The 18,373-nt window shown below is 33.3% G+C and overlaps 1 long non-coding RNA gene across 3 annotated transcripts; it reads right to left on the reverse strand.

Annotated features, from left to right (window-relative positions):
• Nucleotides 1-14,007: 14,007 nt before the first annotated feature.
• On the reverse strand, nt 14,008-16,716 carry LOC128241597 (uncharacterized). 3 transcript variants are annotated; one of them, XR_008262412.1, is made up of 4 exons: nt 16,634-16,716; nt 15,991-16,092; nt 15,620-15,751; nt 14,008-15,443 (listed from the first exon to the last, which is right to left on the reverse strand). It is a non-coding gene; the product is annotated as an uncharacterized LOC128241597 (long non-coding RNA). The 3 variants fall into 3 exon arrangements; XR_008262410.1 differs by having other exon boundaries at nt 15,991-16,407; nt 16,634-16,703; XR_008262411.1 differs by having other exon boundaries at nt 16,638-16,683.
• Nucleotides 16,717-18,373: the final 1,657 nt, after the last annotated feature.

Below are 18,373 nucleotides of genomic sequence, written 5' to 3' on the forward strand. Positions count from 1 at the left end.
GAAAATAAGCTCTGCTCCACTTTATGATCATCAATCTGTAAAAGTTTGGTAGAAATCGCATGAAAAACGTGAGAGGAGTTGCGAAGAAACCAATTTTAAAATTTAAAAATGTAAAATAAGCAAAGGGCAATAACTCTTTCAAAATGGTCGAATCGGGAAAGCCCGACAATTTGCGCTGCTTCACTATATGATCATCAATATGTGAAAGTTTGGTAGAAATCGCATAAGAAATGTAATAGGGATGCAAAGAAATAAATTTGGGACGGCCTGACGCACGCACGCACGCACAGACGCACGGAATCGTGCCTACCATTACTTCTCAAGGCGGGGGATAACAATTACTTTCTTGATATATACGAAGATGAGTAGACTTACAAATAGGCAGCCTGAATTTTGCATCACAGGCAAATTCAACAAAGTCCAACGTTTATCATTTGTTCCAGACGTTCAAAAACGTCAATGATTAAGATTCATAAAGAAATAAATCTAGCAGACTATTGAGGCAGCAGAACCAGATGACATAAAACTTACCAAATTATCAAAACTTTGCCTTGCAGATATCATAATGTTCAATCGTAAAAGATCTGGAGAGGCACAAGACTAATTTGTATTTCATACACAAATTCAACCTCAGCTGATACTCCAGTATATGACAATGTGAAAGGTTGTCTTACCAAATTTGAGCAAAGTCTTTTTGAAAACCACAGGATAGAAACACTTGTGAAAAAGTTCAGAAGGTCATTGTTCTTCTTACCAATGAAATAAAAGGAAAAAATGACTACATGTTGTCACTGAAAAACGAAAACCTAGAGTTTGTTTTCCAGTCACCAAACACAAGATTTCCAATGCGCGAAACAGCTGCACTAAGAAACGAAGCCCAAGAAGCAGGCTTAAACAATCCATCTTCAATTCCATCTACCTCATTAAGAAAACAACTGGCAACAGTGTCAAAAATGTTGAATCTAGGTCAAATGATCAAAATGTCTTAATTTATGGGCCACAGAGAATATTATTACTTTCCCCAAACTACTCTGGAAATTGCAAAGGTTTTAAAAGTATAACACGCAATCAACTCGGGCACCATAGGACGTCTACAGGACAAATAGATCGATATCATTAGGTATATACCTATTTTATTCAATATATCCTATATCATCTACCAGGTAGTAACAGCACTTATTAATTTTGTTCTCTCCTTTGTTTCGACATTACAACAGAGCATGACCATGGATCAAGGCCTACTTAAAAGTTCATGTAGCATCAAACACAGCTTAGTTTTAACTTGATAAGTTGTTGTATTTATGTATTCATACATGGCCTTTTATTCAAGCTGTATTTTGAAACAGTGTATGAACTGCACTATTAAATTAAACTGTCACATGTGCATGCTATTCTGAACATGTTGATGCTTGGAGATGAAAAAGACATTTTCATTGACTGTGAATTATTCACCTTTGGCAGATTAAAGATGTTTATATTAATTTACAAAAAACAAATGCTAATTGGCAGCCACACACACTGTTGCAGAACTTGTCGGCTCTTAGTTAATATTTAAATAACGTTTGTCCGTGATTAGTTTTATCTTTAGTTAGAGTTGACTTCTTCTAACCAAACTTGGTATGAAATGTTTCCTAAGATTGCAATTTGTTAAATAAGCAATTCGATAAAAAAAAGCCATGACACACAAAATAATTGTAAGTACTGGATTTAGCCAGTCATCAACTATGATATTTTTTATGTTAACTTGTATTTCCAGACTGAGCTTATTATTTGGATTTTATTGAAAACATTTATATTTTTCCATACTGAACAATATTTGGGTACCGTTGAAATTGTATTGGATTTTTAACAAATTATTGTACCAACATCTTATTTGTCTATTGAGTCTGCTTTTCATGTAAACTTGTTACTTTAAGTATCAAGTTTACATGAAAAGCAGACTCACTAGACAATACTAAAAAAAAAAAATTCTCTGCATTCTCTCTCCCAATTCAAATTGCATCGCGTTTGTGGTAATAAGTTCCAACTCCAGTGACCAAACTGTATTGGTGGAAATCGGGTTAAGATGATGTATGCTTATGGACAATGATATGAGGATGTTTCTTTTCGGCTATGGAAAGGAAAAACGATGTGTGCATTGGAAAAAGATATGAAGAAATAACATTGACGCTGCTGCTAAAGCGGCGCAAGAGGAATTATCCGAATGGCCAAAACAATCCCAATCTTCTTTCTCAATCAACAATTCGAGCAAACGAGAAAGACAGCAACATAACTCGGATAAAAGGGGTTGTATTGTTCTTTGTTTTCCTAAAACATTTTCACTGGTAACTTTCGTGGATATGAAATCGATGTAAGACGGTCTATGTGTGTCCTAAAACATACATTGTGTATATTGGTAATGCGCTAAGAGGACGTTTTTAAACAGGGAGGAACCGTTAAAGGTACAATAAGACCAGGCGTGTACAACAAGATGCCTGATCTAACTGCAGTCCATGTTTTATTAAAAGACGAAGCGTAGAACAAGGCTTGAAGTTTGTGTAGAAGAAGACCTTAGAGCTGAATGCGATAGTTATTGCTCCGGCAGCGATTCATTTAAATACAATGAAACCGAACATATCGAACCTAGTATTCATAAGATCAAGGACAGCGAGAATAAATGCCAATTATTGTAAAATAAACATGGATATTAAATATTCTTTGTCTAGTGATTTCGTGTTTGTGTTTATTAAAACTAGGTATGTTTATAAAGGATTGGAACGGTCAGTAAATTGATATGACGTAAAAATGTATGCACTGTTCGTATCCTTATTTTACCTAGTACAAGCAGTTCTTGAAGAACAACTGCTTGTGCAAAGTTATAATACGAGTTATGGTCATATATTCCTACATGTTTGTGCTAATCGCAATGCATAAAACCACAAACATATACAGAATTTGTCGTAAAATGCTACAAAAGACGATACTTGGGCAAAATAGAACATGAACTAAAGTATAACAATCACTAAAAAAAATTACGATTTTCGTTATAAATTGATCGTTCAGCAGATCAGCTCTGGTAATAATGCAAGGAAAAATGTTGGCGACCCATTCATTTTATTTTATACTAATACACAATACTAATCTTGTGCGAGTTTTTTTTATATTTTCTGTGTTTAAAGGTACCAAATTGGTCGTTATGGTTTCTATAATGTTTTCGTGATTCAATATGCCGAGTGTATGCATCTACACGAGATTTAAATCATTTTTCGCGGTTTCAAACATTTTGAATTTCAGAAAAAGGTTTCAATTTCAGAAAAAGTTTTACTTTCGATTTCGATTTTATGCAAATGAACACAAACATTATTTTACCTTATTATCATATTAATAAAAAGAATCATTATTCAGAATTAAGATTATTTTCTAAGAGTGTTTTTACTTTATTTATTTTTTAATAAAGATGAATTGTTGAATAAAAAATAATACAATTCGTGGAACGAGCTATCAATGACGTCATATTGCAGAATTCTGTTTTTTTGCTGGTCAGACATCTTGATTTTTTGTGCAGTTCATGCATTCCTGCGCTACTTGGCATGCATGTTTAAAAGTTGTATGCGAAAATGTATCAACTATATGATACATCATATTACCGACAACCTATGTCGACATCTGCCTGGAATTACTTAAAAACCTTCTGTCAAAACAAATTGGCCCAAAGTCGTTTTTGGATGTATCGACTATTCTCGAAGACGTTTTTGAAAACTTCATGCGTTTTGCCCTGTTTACGTTACGTTTCGAGTGATTTTAACTTTGTTTAGGTATAAATAGCAGGAAATGTCAAATGATGGATCTATCTACAGCCTACACTACAACTAGGTATTGTACAAGCACGCTTTGCAGGTATAACAAGTTTAGTGTAATGCCTGTTAAACAAACACCGTACATATAATTGTTGAAAAAAGTTCATAGCACTTGATCACAAACTTGTATGATGTAAAAAAACTGCAAACATTTAACCACCATTGTACCATGACAGATTGATAAACATCTTTTTTGCTTGATAAATTGTTGAAAATGATTTTTAAGGCAAAGACGGCAGTGTGTCAAAAACAGATTTTTATCTCGGACACTTATAAATATAAATATTTAAAGAATGCAGACTCTGAACCCTTATTAATCAGTACTTTCACAAGCTTATGTTTCAATTTGCTGCAAATGATATACGTTCTTTCCTGTTGCCGATATTTGACACTGAGCTTGTTTCTGTAGTTTTTTTACATAAATACAAACCTCAATTTAAGCAAAATAAGATTTTTCACCTTATATGCATTTTTTTCTAAATTCCTTCTTATTTTTCAGTGAAATAATACGACACATTAGGCCTTCTAATATACATGAGGAATGTCTCTGCAACATGCTTTAAGTTCCATCAAAGTATCTGTATATTTTTTTGCCAAGATTTAAGTTCTTTCACATAGGCGCAGACAACACCACAAAGTCTACATCACCAGTTGTTTCTTTTAAATAATCAGGTTGCATACTTGGATTTTTTTTTCTAATCCAAATAGGAACAAATGTAAATTGACTATTTACATTATTTATCTTCAACAAAGGTTTTGGTTGGACTGTCTCAAAAGATACAGTTACCACCCAACTCCTACTTATTCTATATTTAATATATTTATTATTTTGAACCGGCCCAATTTCCATTTAATTAAATTGCCGGCAGGCTGGTGTTTATTGCGAACAAAAGAGGATTTGGACAGACTACCACACTGGATCTTTTTATATCTTCTTTTGGCACGTTTTGAGCCGGTTCAAGCTGAAACTTCACACGATAACACAAAAAATAATTACTTTTAGGTATCAACGCATTATTTTCTTAATACCTAAGGTAGCGACTTTGCTACATCTCATCAATTTCTTTATGTAGCCAAAATCGCTAAATTCATTCCAACGACTGGAAATTAACGGTAACTGGGTAATTTGAACGATTATTATTATAACGATTCGTTCTAATAAAGCGATTGTTCATACACACCGGGCTATTATATTGAAGCGAACAAGATATGACAGGACTGATGTCAGTATATGAAGGAAATATTTGACAATATTTTTTATGAAATTCTCAATCAACAAGCACAGGAATCAAGAAGTTAAAACAACATTTATTTGTTTAAATCTTTTTCCAAATTATTACCTGAAGTAAAATTTTGAACAAAATAGCGGTGTTGCTGAAACATTCCTTGCGAGCATAAACGGTTTTAAAGATAACATGAATCAGTAAATTATCAATTAAATCAAATGTCATTAAGCAACTTGTACCAGATGCTTAATTAGCAAGAAAAAAAGAAATATGTTAAAACTGTCATAAACTAAACTGGTATTAATACAATGCATTGAAATTAACTAACTAATAACCACATAGTTTACAATTTATTTAGGGATAGCAGTTATTTCGTATTTTTCCAAAAAAAAGATTACTGGGAATGCCTACCTAGCAGAACTCTTTCCTTATGCGTGATTGGCTAGTCGATGTTATCACGTGATATTACAGAGTTAGGTGTATAGCTTAATTATGTCACCATTTTAGAGTAAGCCGTCATAATTCAGTGGATACGACGCTGGACTGCAATTTTGGCAATTTTCGAACCCGGTCTCAGACACAATTTTCTTATACATTTGGGTACTTTTTTACAATTATGATATCAAGGCGTAACATATTCTATTTAATAGTTGTCCTTAGATTCGTTACAGTTTTTTTGGTGCCAATCTTTTGTACATTCCCTTTAAAGTTTAGGGTTATTTTCACGAGGTATTTCAAAGGTCTTAAAGTTAAAGGATATTTCCACGAGGTATTCCTCATCAAAAATCAGACAAGTATTTTCAAAGCATTGCCATTAAATTCACAGTTTTACTAAAAGCCAAGTAATTTCTTGAATCTTTCTGCATAACAAACGGCTTGAAACATTTTAAGTAATTGTCAGATGACATGAAGCGAAATCTATGATTAAGAATGGGCGGAGTAAGCGTAACTGACTTAGAATACAACCTCATAGGCTGATATATTGTCAACACAAAATCTGAATCAGGGTTTGTGTATCGGATGATTGGCAGTAGGTGGGTCTTTAAACACGCAAGGAATTTGAAATTCTTGATTATTTTGGACTACTTTTTCATCATCTCTTGTTATACTTTGGCCTACTATTTTAGAGTAATGTTTTACTCCACTGTTTCCTTGTTTAGGCCAGGACAATGAAGTTATTGGTTTGTTTAACTTTGTTTTGCCTTGCGTTTATCGGGAAGTCCAGGCAGTTTTCGCGAGGCTGAATAAGATTTTTTTCTTTTGATTTGAAGGACAGCTTTAAAAACCCTTGTCGGTATTGATTTTGGTTGGCCATATGTATTAAGGGGTTTAATGGGGTTCGCAATAGTGTCATTCGGGCTCGGAGGGAAGTTAATTAACAAAATGGGAGTGGGAGTGATCACGTGGGTATCACACACTCAGGGATGTTGGGACGCTGCGAGCAGGGTCCCGATGGGCTGGCTGGGAAGCCACGGCATCTGATTGGCCAAGAAAAAGAATAAATTACAATACCTCTTTAAGTGTACTGCACATCAGAGCAGATACTTTTAGAAGAAATAAAATGTAACATCATTTTGCCGTTAACCGCCGTAATTATAACGTCGGATCGTCGGACAATGTATACATGGTATTAAAGGTTTGGTTGAATTTCCATTTATTGTTATTTTGTAGTATAATTTCGTGTTTTTCACTCTAGATGATGAAACATTCGTCGCAAAACTTTGCCAAATATTAGTTTGTTAGTTCTTAAGTATTAATAAAATGTCTTCGATTGAGTGCGATTGTGCAATGATTTGTGTATTCCCTTAAAAGATTGGCAGATTTAGACAGTAGAAGCATCATCTTAAAAAGATAATTTTTCTCCACAGGATAATTTTCAATTAAAAAACAGTATCTGATGAGAGGTATGGTTGGTAAAATTGCTCTACATTACAGATTCCTACAGTTAAAAACTGCTTACAACACATTGCTGTGTTCCATTGTAATACACTCGAACGACCACACCAAGAATATCATCTCTGATGTTTCTTCGTCACCTCTGAAACCTTCTGCGCCACATTCACTCGTTCTCAATGTTTAAAAAAAATGGTTTAAGGATTCACAAATTGCTGCGCTATAGAGCACTTTCAAAACAGTATTGTTTACATGTTTGTCGTAGTGTTTGATGAAACTAGGCACATTATCCCGATAACTCCGATAATTAAGCGATGGCGGGGCGCCTTATAACCAAATATCTGATGAAGAACTGGTGCATGAAGTGTCAAAACTATGTCATGAGCACCCTAATGTAGGATACAGAACAATTCAAAGCCTTTTGCAGACAATGGGACATCGAGTTCAGGAATTAGAAAATGTGTTAGGGACTGTGACCCTTGTGGGGTTCTGTTTAGAAGAGTATTTTTGTCAAAACGCCATTTTATAGCAGGCAATTTGTCCATATGGATCCATCTAAGTACAGGTTGGTTAAAGTTGGTTGAATCTCAACGGGGTTTATATATAGTGTGCGAATGCGCTAAATTAAGCCAATGGTTGAGCTAGGTAATTACAATATTTGTATTCACTTTGTTTTATGCATGCCTTGGAGCATCCTGAAAAGATTTCAGATTAAACACGGCCTTTTCCGTATGTTTTATTTTTGAAAACTTACTAGAGCCTTACTCCGTACTGTCTTTTTATACTGGAAGTGTAAACATGCCACCTATGGGCTGGTTACACTCTACTATGCAGCGGAGTTAAGTTCATGTTTATTCTACTTTCCCTTTAACATTTTGTGGTCTAGAAAAAGCCACTCGCAGAATTTTGCGAGCTTGAATAAAAGTCACTCGCAATTTGCAAATGTCGCTCAACATTACACCTTGGTATTATTGAAAACTTGTGTGTCAAGTAAGACACTGCAGTCTCTGCCTGAGCACGTCCACCAAGTCTTGTATTTGCCCTTCTATATAGCGCAAAAACGCCCTCGCGGCACTAGCAGTGTTTGTAGTTGTTGGTGCAGGCGCAAACCTTCCTCTGGCAGAACTAGTGCTGATCGTTGTTGTAACGGAGACTGATGAGCTTGTTTCTAACATTTAACAGGTCAGCGGCCTGCCGTAACAGAGCAGCCGCTTTGGCTCATACCTGCAAAAATAATATAGACTAGAACATGTACTAAATATCACAACTAGAACCAAAGTAAAAGCATTTATAGAATTAATATTTGTGTCAAATTCAGGCACCTTTACGCAGCGAGTGGCGACAAATTCATGGCACCGAACAACTCATTTTTAACAATTGTATGTTTTTGTAACTTTTTAACAGGAGATATTTTCATGAAACTTGGAAGGTTTATGTATTTTCGCATGCTGATTTAATTTCTTATGTTATTTTCCTGTTATATGACAGGGAAGAGTTGTTTAATATATAAGGGATTTTATTTTCAAAATTTCTATCACCATTCTTAAAAAAACGGGCGGCATTTTAGATTGACTTGGACAAGATCTAGTTAAAATAATTCATCATTACATTTTTGATATTGTTTTGTGTCAGTCAAAATCTGTAACGTTAAAACATTCAAAGATCAAAATTATAGAGATATTTACACAGCTTTTATTTACATGTTCACGCTATTGAAGCGTTAAACTCAATTGTCCAAATTGGGGTCCTATTCCAAAATGTTCATTGTGTTTTACGATAGTGTTATTGGTAATGATAATATTTCTCTACCTGACTAGGTTTTAACATTATTGTCACAATTAAATTGCATGCTTTTTGCGCAATGAGCTTACCTAAATACTGTATCTTGTTTGGTGTTTCGCTGTTGTTTATCCACCAGAAGTTGGCCAAATTTTCGGTTTGGTTGAGATGGCGGATCAGACAAATTCGTCTGGTACTTTTTTGCTAAAACACCGTGCATGGTTTATCGATTTTACGGAAACTGCCGAAAATTCTGGTTCTAAGCAATCTGAATTACATATTACAAATGGTAATGGCTCATTTAATTAGCTTCGTGTTGCTTAGTGCTTAGATCTACTTAGTATTGTTTTTGCCTTTCAAAGCTTTTAATCATTTAATGCCTTAACTAGCATTACTGTATGTTTAATAAAAATGTACGCTATATAATATCAACATCCAGCATATCACAGCTACGCAAGTGAAGATAGCAATAGTAAGACTCCATTTGTCAGATTTATGAATGAAACCTATAACAGGGACCTAAATTAAAAAAAAACAATGGGCAACAACTTAATGCATGTGTCAGTATTAAATAATAGAGGAAATGTTTAATCAATTCCTTAAAAAGCAATACGAACTTGTTCGCATAAACATTTTAAGAAGACACAAAATTGATGCATTTGTCATTTACACGCAAGAATATGTGATTCACATATATCAAGTAACGAAAGATGCAAGCTATGTGCCACTAACTTGATGGAAAGGAGCATAAAGACGCACGGAAGTTACAGTTAGTTTGTGACGAATAACACAAGGCAATATGCAATTGTCATTTAGCAGCATGCATGTCCGGGCGGATATTCCCTTCCATAGGTTCAGGAATTAACATGTCAAACATGTGTCAATAATTGTGCTTCAAATCTAACATATAGTATAGATTTACGCAAAACGTGACTTAAAACACGCCACATGCACTTTCAACAACTACATTGCGTGGGTACATAGTATGAGCACTGGTTGATTAATTCATGTTATCTTTAAAACCGTGTTTTGGCATGTGACGTCATTTTCTTCAAATAATTTACATGGGTAATAATGGGATAAACTGGGTGGGGAAAACAAACATCAGAATTGGTAAAATTTCATATGAAAAGTTTACGTTACATTATATGATCTTTTCGATTTGTTAACTTTAAAACACACGCATACCTTTTATTGGTTGTTGTTGGTTCAATAATATACCAGAAAAGGGCATCCCAACTGGCGTTTATTCAATTTCGGTCACTGTTTACAGGATATTTGAATTTCTTAAAAGTAGTACTGTATATGTACAAGTGATTTTAAGAATTTTATACTCGGAAAAGCTTAGTCTTCAAATTGGTGCTCGATTTATTTATGTTGCAATTTGTTTGAAGTAGAGGCCATTTCAGATCTAAATTGATTTGACTACATCCAAAACACTTGGACAGCAGGATTTACTATAACTGTTTTTGATATTCATGTCCGAAGGTCCAGGTTCATCTAAAATTGAAATTTTACATAATTGAGTTGATACTAATTAACATAAAAAGCTTAACTTACCAAAGTCGGGCCATTATCTGCAAGATTTACAGGATAGGATTTTCATACTTGCTTGTTTAACTAGGTGTGATGTTGTGAAGGGGTGTTTAAAGTTTAAACTTCCATCAACAAAAATGCCTTTTCTAGGCATTTTGTAGAAAGACCACAAATATTTCTTTTGTTTGCTAAAATTGATATTATCATCATTTTTTAATAATGATTTGAGCTCATTTGGCTGGTAACAGCAACAAGTTACTGGATTTGTCACTGAGAGACTTTAGATTAAATAACCACTGATCACAGTGATTACACAGATCACTGACTTTGTCATGACTAGTTCTACTTTATGGGAAGTGTAGATTGTTGGCCCCAAGAGTCAAAGGTTTTCTTCATTTTTTTTCTTATCATTGCCATGATAACCAGAGTTCTGCATAAAATATATCTATATCTTTAAGCCATTTTAAAGGCACCACAAATGCCAACAAACATTCCTGTGAAGTATGGTTGACATTGACCTAGCAATATAGAAGGTTGTTTTAAGAAAGTGTTTACATTGCAGATCAAAATAGCTCACTTTGAGGATTTTGTGGTTAATAGAATATCATCATCATGTTCAGGTTAATAAATATCTGAAGAATTTTAGAATAATTATCGTAAACAACAAAACACAGGCTCTTGACATCCTTTTTTAGGGAACTGTAACCGGGTCCAAAATCAGGAAAACCAGCATTCGAGTTCTACACGTATTTATTATTACAAATACAGATGAAAGGTTGTCTTTTCTTTATCAGTTATGAATGTATAAACTCGCAACCCCATGGTATAAGTCAAACACACGTCTTCCACACTCGTCTCACTGTTTAAATAAGTAGTTTGAAGGATGGTATTAATAATTTTATTAAGATTTTAGCTCAGAACAACGTGTTGCAGTCTGATGTCTCGAGAACTAACGCCGTCTCTCGCGAGAACATACTTATCTGACCTAAGAATAACATAATCAATATTAAACGACTCCGGATATGACCATACTTCATTGAATCCTGCATTTTGTAATATAGTGCGTACATTTGAACACCAATTGTTTGAATTTGCGTTACTTTTTGCATTGTATAAAAGGCTTTGCAATATATTGTATAAAATGCAATTGTATCTTTAAAATTGATACAGTTTGAGGAAATATGTTACGATGTATAACGCATATAAATTTTGAGTGATAAACCTTTAACTACTTACTAAATATGGAAATGCCTTTATGGAAAATATCAATTACTGATAACAAGATAGTAACCGTGTATTTAAAAGCTGAAAAAGCAAATATATTAAATAATTGCTGAATGCTAAACTATGTACTATGATCTACTATCGTTCCGTGCGTTAGAAATACTGTGTTTTATGCATATTTCTTTCAAATTAAACTTTGTATCCTTCATAAGAATAATTGTTTTCGACATGTATTCATCCTCTTTGGTATATTAAACAATTGAATTAATTGTGGTTAATCTTATTAACGAGTAGGAGGGCATCTTTAAATGTCTATTATATAATAAAAAAACGAAAGTGACGTAATTCTTTAAGCAGTTCTTAGTTTAAAGATGCACTGTTATTCCCAAATGAGATTTAACACATTTAATACAATTGTTTACATATATATTAACATTAATACAGTTGTTTATCCCACTTCTTTGTTAGGTCTGCTTTTGACCGTGTGTATTGCGACTGGACATTAAAGTCATCCTTTTTATTTACCCAAAGCTCTTTTTTCACCGTAGATGTTTTCCCTGCAAATTAAAATGACTTTCAACAAAAAATACATTTAAATTGTAACATGGTCAACATTACATCAATACATATCGCCTGATATTATGAAACAATATATACATATAAGTTATAACTGCATTTAAAAGAGGAAAACGATCAATCTTATAGCATGAATACATAATGCTATAAGAATACATAATTTATGTCTAAAAAAAAATTTTAATATTGATTAGTTAATATATAACTTTCTGAATACCTCAACTGTCTCTGCATCCATGTGTCTCCATCTGTTTTTTTCGAAACACAAAAATGCCAGTCGCATAAACAATTGGTGTGGCCGGCTACCATCAGGGAGTACTGGATTGTCTTACGCCCTTCTGGAATAGAATAGTAAAATGTAAAAAAGATCTCTTTATTTCAAACTAAACACTGAATTATAAATATTGTTTATTTTTAAAGTACAACAAATCAATCGCCTCTGTTTCACTCATTTATTGATCATACCATTCTTTCTTTGCACGCCGGGCATGCGCATAGGAATGCTTTACCTCCGCAGACCAGTATGGTTTTACGTGCTCGTTAAAGGTGTTTATAGGAAGGTGTACCGAGGCTGAATGAAGCGCACTGACGAGTCTCTCGTTTAACTCGTCCGCATCGCACGTTACTGTACTATTACAGAGTATGTTGATAAGGGTATGGGCTATACATTTTGTAATTTACTTAATGAGCGTGCGTGCACTTCGTCCATGATAGACACTGTCCTTTAATGACCTTATCGGATTTAGTTATTGACGCTTGCATTTTAAAAGAAGTTATTATGGGCAGGTGGTCTGACGTTAAGATTTGATCAGGTGACAGAGTTCTGTATGAGCACACGTCATTGATCGTTGACTTTTGAATAAATACATGATCGAGTACCGTACGATTAAGAATAAACGTAAAATCAGCGTTGAATTCTTTCACACTCTGAGCAGATTGCAGGTTATTCAGATGCATAAACCGTTTTAGCAATACAGATTTAGGTGACATAACACCTTGAGCTATTTGCCCGTTTCAATCGCCTGCTAGAATGACGGTACCTATTCTAGAATAGAATGCGTACAGGGCGTTCACATCATTTAATGTATCTTTGTACAAATCGAGATCGTTACAGGCAGGCATGTAAATACAAAATATATATAGAAGCATGCGATTATCATATTTATCATAATTGCAGTACCAGTTTATCCGCAACGTAACATACAACAGAACTTCCAGTGCTGTGAAAATTAGATTTGAGTTATCTTTAGAACCGTTTTTGGCCTGCTAATTTCTTTCAAAAGTTGACTGAGTCATTTATTTTAAAACCAGTCTATGCCGTGTTTTTACTTTTTGTAACGTTTTTTGTTTGATCCCAGTGTTAGTACAATGATGGTTTTTATTATAAAAATAAGAGCACTGAACATTTTAAGCTAACGCAAACTGCGTGTGACGTTCGATAACTGCCCATTCGATTATGGGCATTTAGCGTTACCATATTTAAATAAACACAACATTTGATAAGAACTGATATACGTAATTGCTAGAAAATCAAACAAAGAAACTAAAGTTGTTGTAACCTGGTTGTATGGCAGAGAAATAATTTCAATAACTTTTTAAACTGATGCATCCGCTAAGTAGCCGCTCTATTCAATAATGTTTGCGAAGTAGCTTTGTTTATTGTGTGCACCAACAAGGTAGCTCTTTTGAAGAGCATGGGTCAATTTGTTATAAAATAGCTATTCTGAAACTGACAATGACGTTGAACGGATAAGATAACAGTTATCACCCCTTTTTTATGCATACATTTTCAAATATGTGACCAGTCACGGGATTTTTTGCCCGAAACCACTTTTTGGGCGAAAATGAGATACGAGTAATTTCTGACATTCCTATTTTTAACGAAATAATGACAAAAACTAGAATGGCACTTTTTTAAGAAACAGCTGGAAATTCGGTGAAGTTCAAGAATTTATTGAAACATTTGTATTCACAGATGCAATAAATATGCATTACTACTAAATACACAATTCCCACATTATAACGACAACAACATATTTTCAAAACCATTCTCAATTATTATTGAGAAAATAAATTAAAATTAATTGGTTACCATGGCAACCATTATTGAAAAAAGGCGTTTTGGGGTTAAATTTGCATGTAAATATACAATAAATGTCATCTGAAGCATTCAGTAATAATTGATTTGTTAATTGATATCCTCAAACCTTATTGTACCTGGTGTATGTATTTGACAAATGTCAGAATTAATAAAAACTGTTCGCCAAGTACCGTAGTTTATTGGAAATTTTTCACAATATATTTACATTAGATTGTAACTTGCCCTTATACAAACCAATGTATATCTGGAGGTTAAAGGATGTAACCACTGTAATTTACTATACTTTATCTTAATTGAATGATCTTTAAGGGTTTGTTTTTATCCTGGTTACCATGGCAACAGGCACAAACATGATTATAATCACACCAACTTTACCAATTTACCTCAAATGTGATCATTGTATAGTTATTCATTGCTCATAAAACATGAAATGGTGGTTAATATACTCTTAATTTAATAAACATAACAATACTGCATAATTTACACTAATGTATAAAAAGATCAGTTAATAAATGGTCACATTTACAAAATGAAAACAATTAATTTAACATACTAACTACTTAACATGTACACATCATTATGTAGTTTCAAGAAGTGCAATTGGTCACATAGTACATGACAAATGGTATTCTTGATGCTTATTCATAGGGTAAAAGTTAAAAATGTTTATAGGGTTCAGGAAGGTTTTAAAAATGAAGATATTGCAGAAAAACTGAAAGGTTGCTAAGGTACAGGCTGTGAAGTAACTAATTTTGACAAACAATATTATAAATGTCTTTAACTCAAGCATTTATAGGCTTCAACTGCCAGCTTTTTTTAAGTTTGTATTAATAATTAATAATCATATAGTGGTCTCCATTATGGCATAAGAGTTCTACAAACAAAAGACTGGGTGCAGCACCCTTCCATCACTCATTGGCTAAAACCACAGTTTATCACTCGAAATCACTGGTAGCCTTATTTCACATAAACATGTTTCTATTGAATAAATAATTGTCAATAAAAATTGATACACGTTTTCATCAGCTCAGTAACGGATCATTCTCAAATTTTAAATTTAGTTTATAAAGATCACATATCAGTATACTGAAAAGTTTTTTTTCAGTTATTTAAGGGATCAGAGCCTTTTTGCATCAAGTCCTTTTAGTTGAATGCGTTCAGGATACTCTCCATGGAAAAGCCATTGTTGTAGGCTTGTCAATTTTAACTTCAATCTCACTGTCCTTGACATGCTCTCTCATGAATTCACTCACTGGGTTGTCAGCTGAAGTTCTGCAAAATAATGTTCATATGTACAATACTTAGTGTTTGGAATAAATTATGCAAATTAACTTGAACATCAAAACTCACATCTGAATATGTGGAAATAATGACTAAAATTATTTTTGACTTCTGTTCATAGAATTACATAACAGGCAGTGATACTGTCTGTAATACTTTTGTTATACCTGAAGTGATGATATTTCCTCAAGTTTGGAATGGACTTCAGGGGTCACTTGGTGTACTCCAACCAGTCAAAGAATATAACCAGTTTGCCAAGGTCATCAATCGACAAAGGATGTGTGCTGCCTCCATTTGGTCTAAATAAATAAACATGTTGTTTATATTATGATATAATACCTATTGTTTTAACACAAGCTTTCTTTTAGTTTTACATAATAAGGTATTATAACCAACTTAAGTGTTTAAATAAAGTACCAAACTTCAATATTTTTATATATACAAAATCCTTTAATATGGCTTTAAATGTTTAAATCAACATTTAAAGCACCAAAATTAAAAAAAAAAAAAATAACAAAACAACATTCTTACAACTTACCTTCCACAGACCAAATCTCAGACAGGACTGAACTTTATTTCACCTGCTTCCATTTAAGTAAATGCTATTTCTCTATGTAGCCCCTTCAGAATACATCAGACCCTTAAACATAGAATTACATACAATTTATTGAACTGATTGCCTTTAATCCATGACATTTAGAGAAGTAAGTGAACAGATTTAAGCCAGAACTATTTCTATAAGACTAATGAGAATTCTGATTACTTGTATTGAAAAAATAATAAAAGTTACATTGTCTTGTTATTCTAATATTCTCATGTGTCAATATGCAGTGCATAAGTTGTCAACGTGCAGGTATGCACATTCTTCTCCATATGGATGATGTTGAAAATGAGGTACCACACCATTGGCCAAATAATAGCTAAACCCTTATCACCAAGATAAATATCTGAGAACCTGAAAAAAAAAAACACTTTGAAATAGAAAAGCTATTATTTTATGTTCAAGTAAGAATTTTGAATTAAGGTGATATAAAATATTTTAACAAGGGCGCTGCAGAGCATAAGCTTTTCCTTCGATTAATTTCCTTCCATTTGACCGAATTTAGAATACATTGTATTAAATAAAAGATGTACACATTCGTAAAATTATATGCTTAAACAATGAAAACAATTCTACTTACCTACAAATTCCTAATTCGATGTAAATGTCTTTGGTTCAGCTCGACCTACATCCTCTAATTTAGGTTAAAAAATATCGCATGACAACTACGGGAGATAACACCGAAAGTAATAAAAAATACGAAAGAAAGTGGTTAAAAAACACTATTTCTATGAACATTACATTTTAAAGAATATATTTGACTGAACAATCTAGGGTGACAAAATGTTTAATGATTCTTTTTACAATAAATATTTCGTTTCTTTATTATTGTTTACGCCTCAACTTTGCGCACGTTTTTCTCGAAATCGAGGCTATCGGTTTCGGGCCAAAAGTCTCATGACGCGTCACATATGAGTACTTGTCCAGGACATATTTTAAACACAGTGGGTAATTTATTTACTGTAATGAATAGCCACCAGCATATCAGGGTCGAGTTAATACTGCTTCAGGAACCTTTTCCTGAAAACAATTTGTTTTATTAAATTTCCGACTTTATATTAATTTTTTTATATTTCAAGGTGATTGTTTTGAACATTTGAGTCTTTAACACCTATGTTGAAGCAGCGGATTTACAAATTAATTGTGTTTATGAAAAAGTTCACAACATGGGATTTCATAAAGTTACTGATGAAATAACGGAGGGGAGAATACTAAGCAGTGTCAAAACTTTTAAGCATCCATGGATGCTACGCATGAAGAAATATCTCCGGAATTCGTAGCCATGTTTGTACGAAAAACTACAGCAGCAAGCTCAGTAATCGTAAGTGTAAACCCCATAAATTGACTCAGGTTCAACGCTAAAGACTTAGAACACACACAGTCAGTCAATAAGAACCCAGAAACATATAACCACAGCACATAACGACACAAACAACCGAGTCAATAGTATGATACACTTAATAAAAAAACATTACTTTTACTACACTTTTTTTCTTTCTACGATATTCTTTTAGGCTTTAAAATGGCATCTTCGTCTATTTGATCAGAAAAGTGCGCACAATTATATTCGAAAGGAATGCCAGTTTGATGTCATTTTATTATGTATCCTAATCTTCGGCGCGGTAATGTTTGATTTCAATTTGAAAATACCAAGCTGATAGTTTACTCTTTGAAAAGGTGAAGTATCATTTTTATTTCACTAATAAATCTCTCGACGAAAACGCCTATAATGTTCCAATGTGTCTCATTTTATGTTGAACCTGTTCAAAGAAATTAAATGCAGTCTCAGTTATATTCATTATTGGCAAGTCCATCACGAATGTTTTGCCTTATTTTGAGTGTTAAGTTTTAGATCAGAGGACGTCGTTATTAATTGGGTTATGTACGCAACCTTTTTTCTAGAATCAAACAACTGTTTCTCTTTTTGTTTGGCTTGTATATCGAGGTCTGTACTTGTTTGTGATATTTGTATTTTATTTTACTACTTCAATAACCACTAATATAACGCAGTCCACCTTTGCTCTTTTCGAAGTTTTCAGATGGTACATAGAATAGTTTGGGTTTGAATAAGCTGAGATTTCTCTTTTATAAGATAAAGTTTGAAGCTGAAAGCAAACAGAACAACAAATTGCGCAAAACGTAATGATGGAAAAGAATACCCGGAAATAAAGTGTTGCAAAAATCAAAATATTGACTTGATTTCATGTAAGTGTTTTATATATCTGAACAAAATTAGTGGTACACTTAGGTTCAACTACATATTGTTATCTGCAATTTGCCTCAGAGTTAGTTATTGTTTACTTAAACAAAAACCGATTGA

Source organism: Mya arenaria, chromosome 7 (assembly GCF_026914265.1).
Source record: "Mya arenaria isolate MELC-2E11 chromosome 7, ASM2691426v1".
Classification (NCBI taxonomy): domain Eukaryota; kingdom Metazoa; phylum Mollusca; class Bivalvia; order Myida; family Myidae; genus Mya; species Mya arenaria.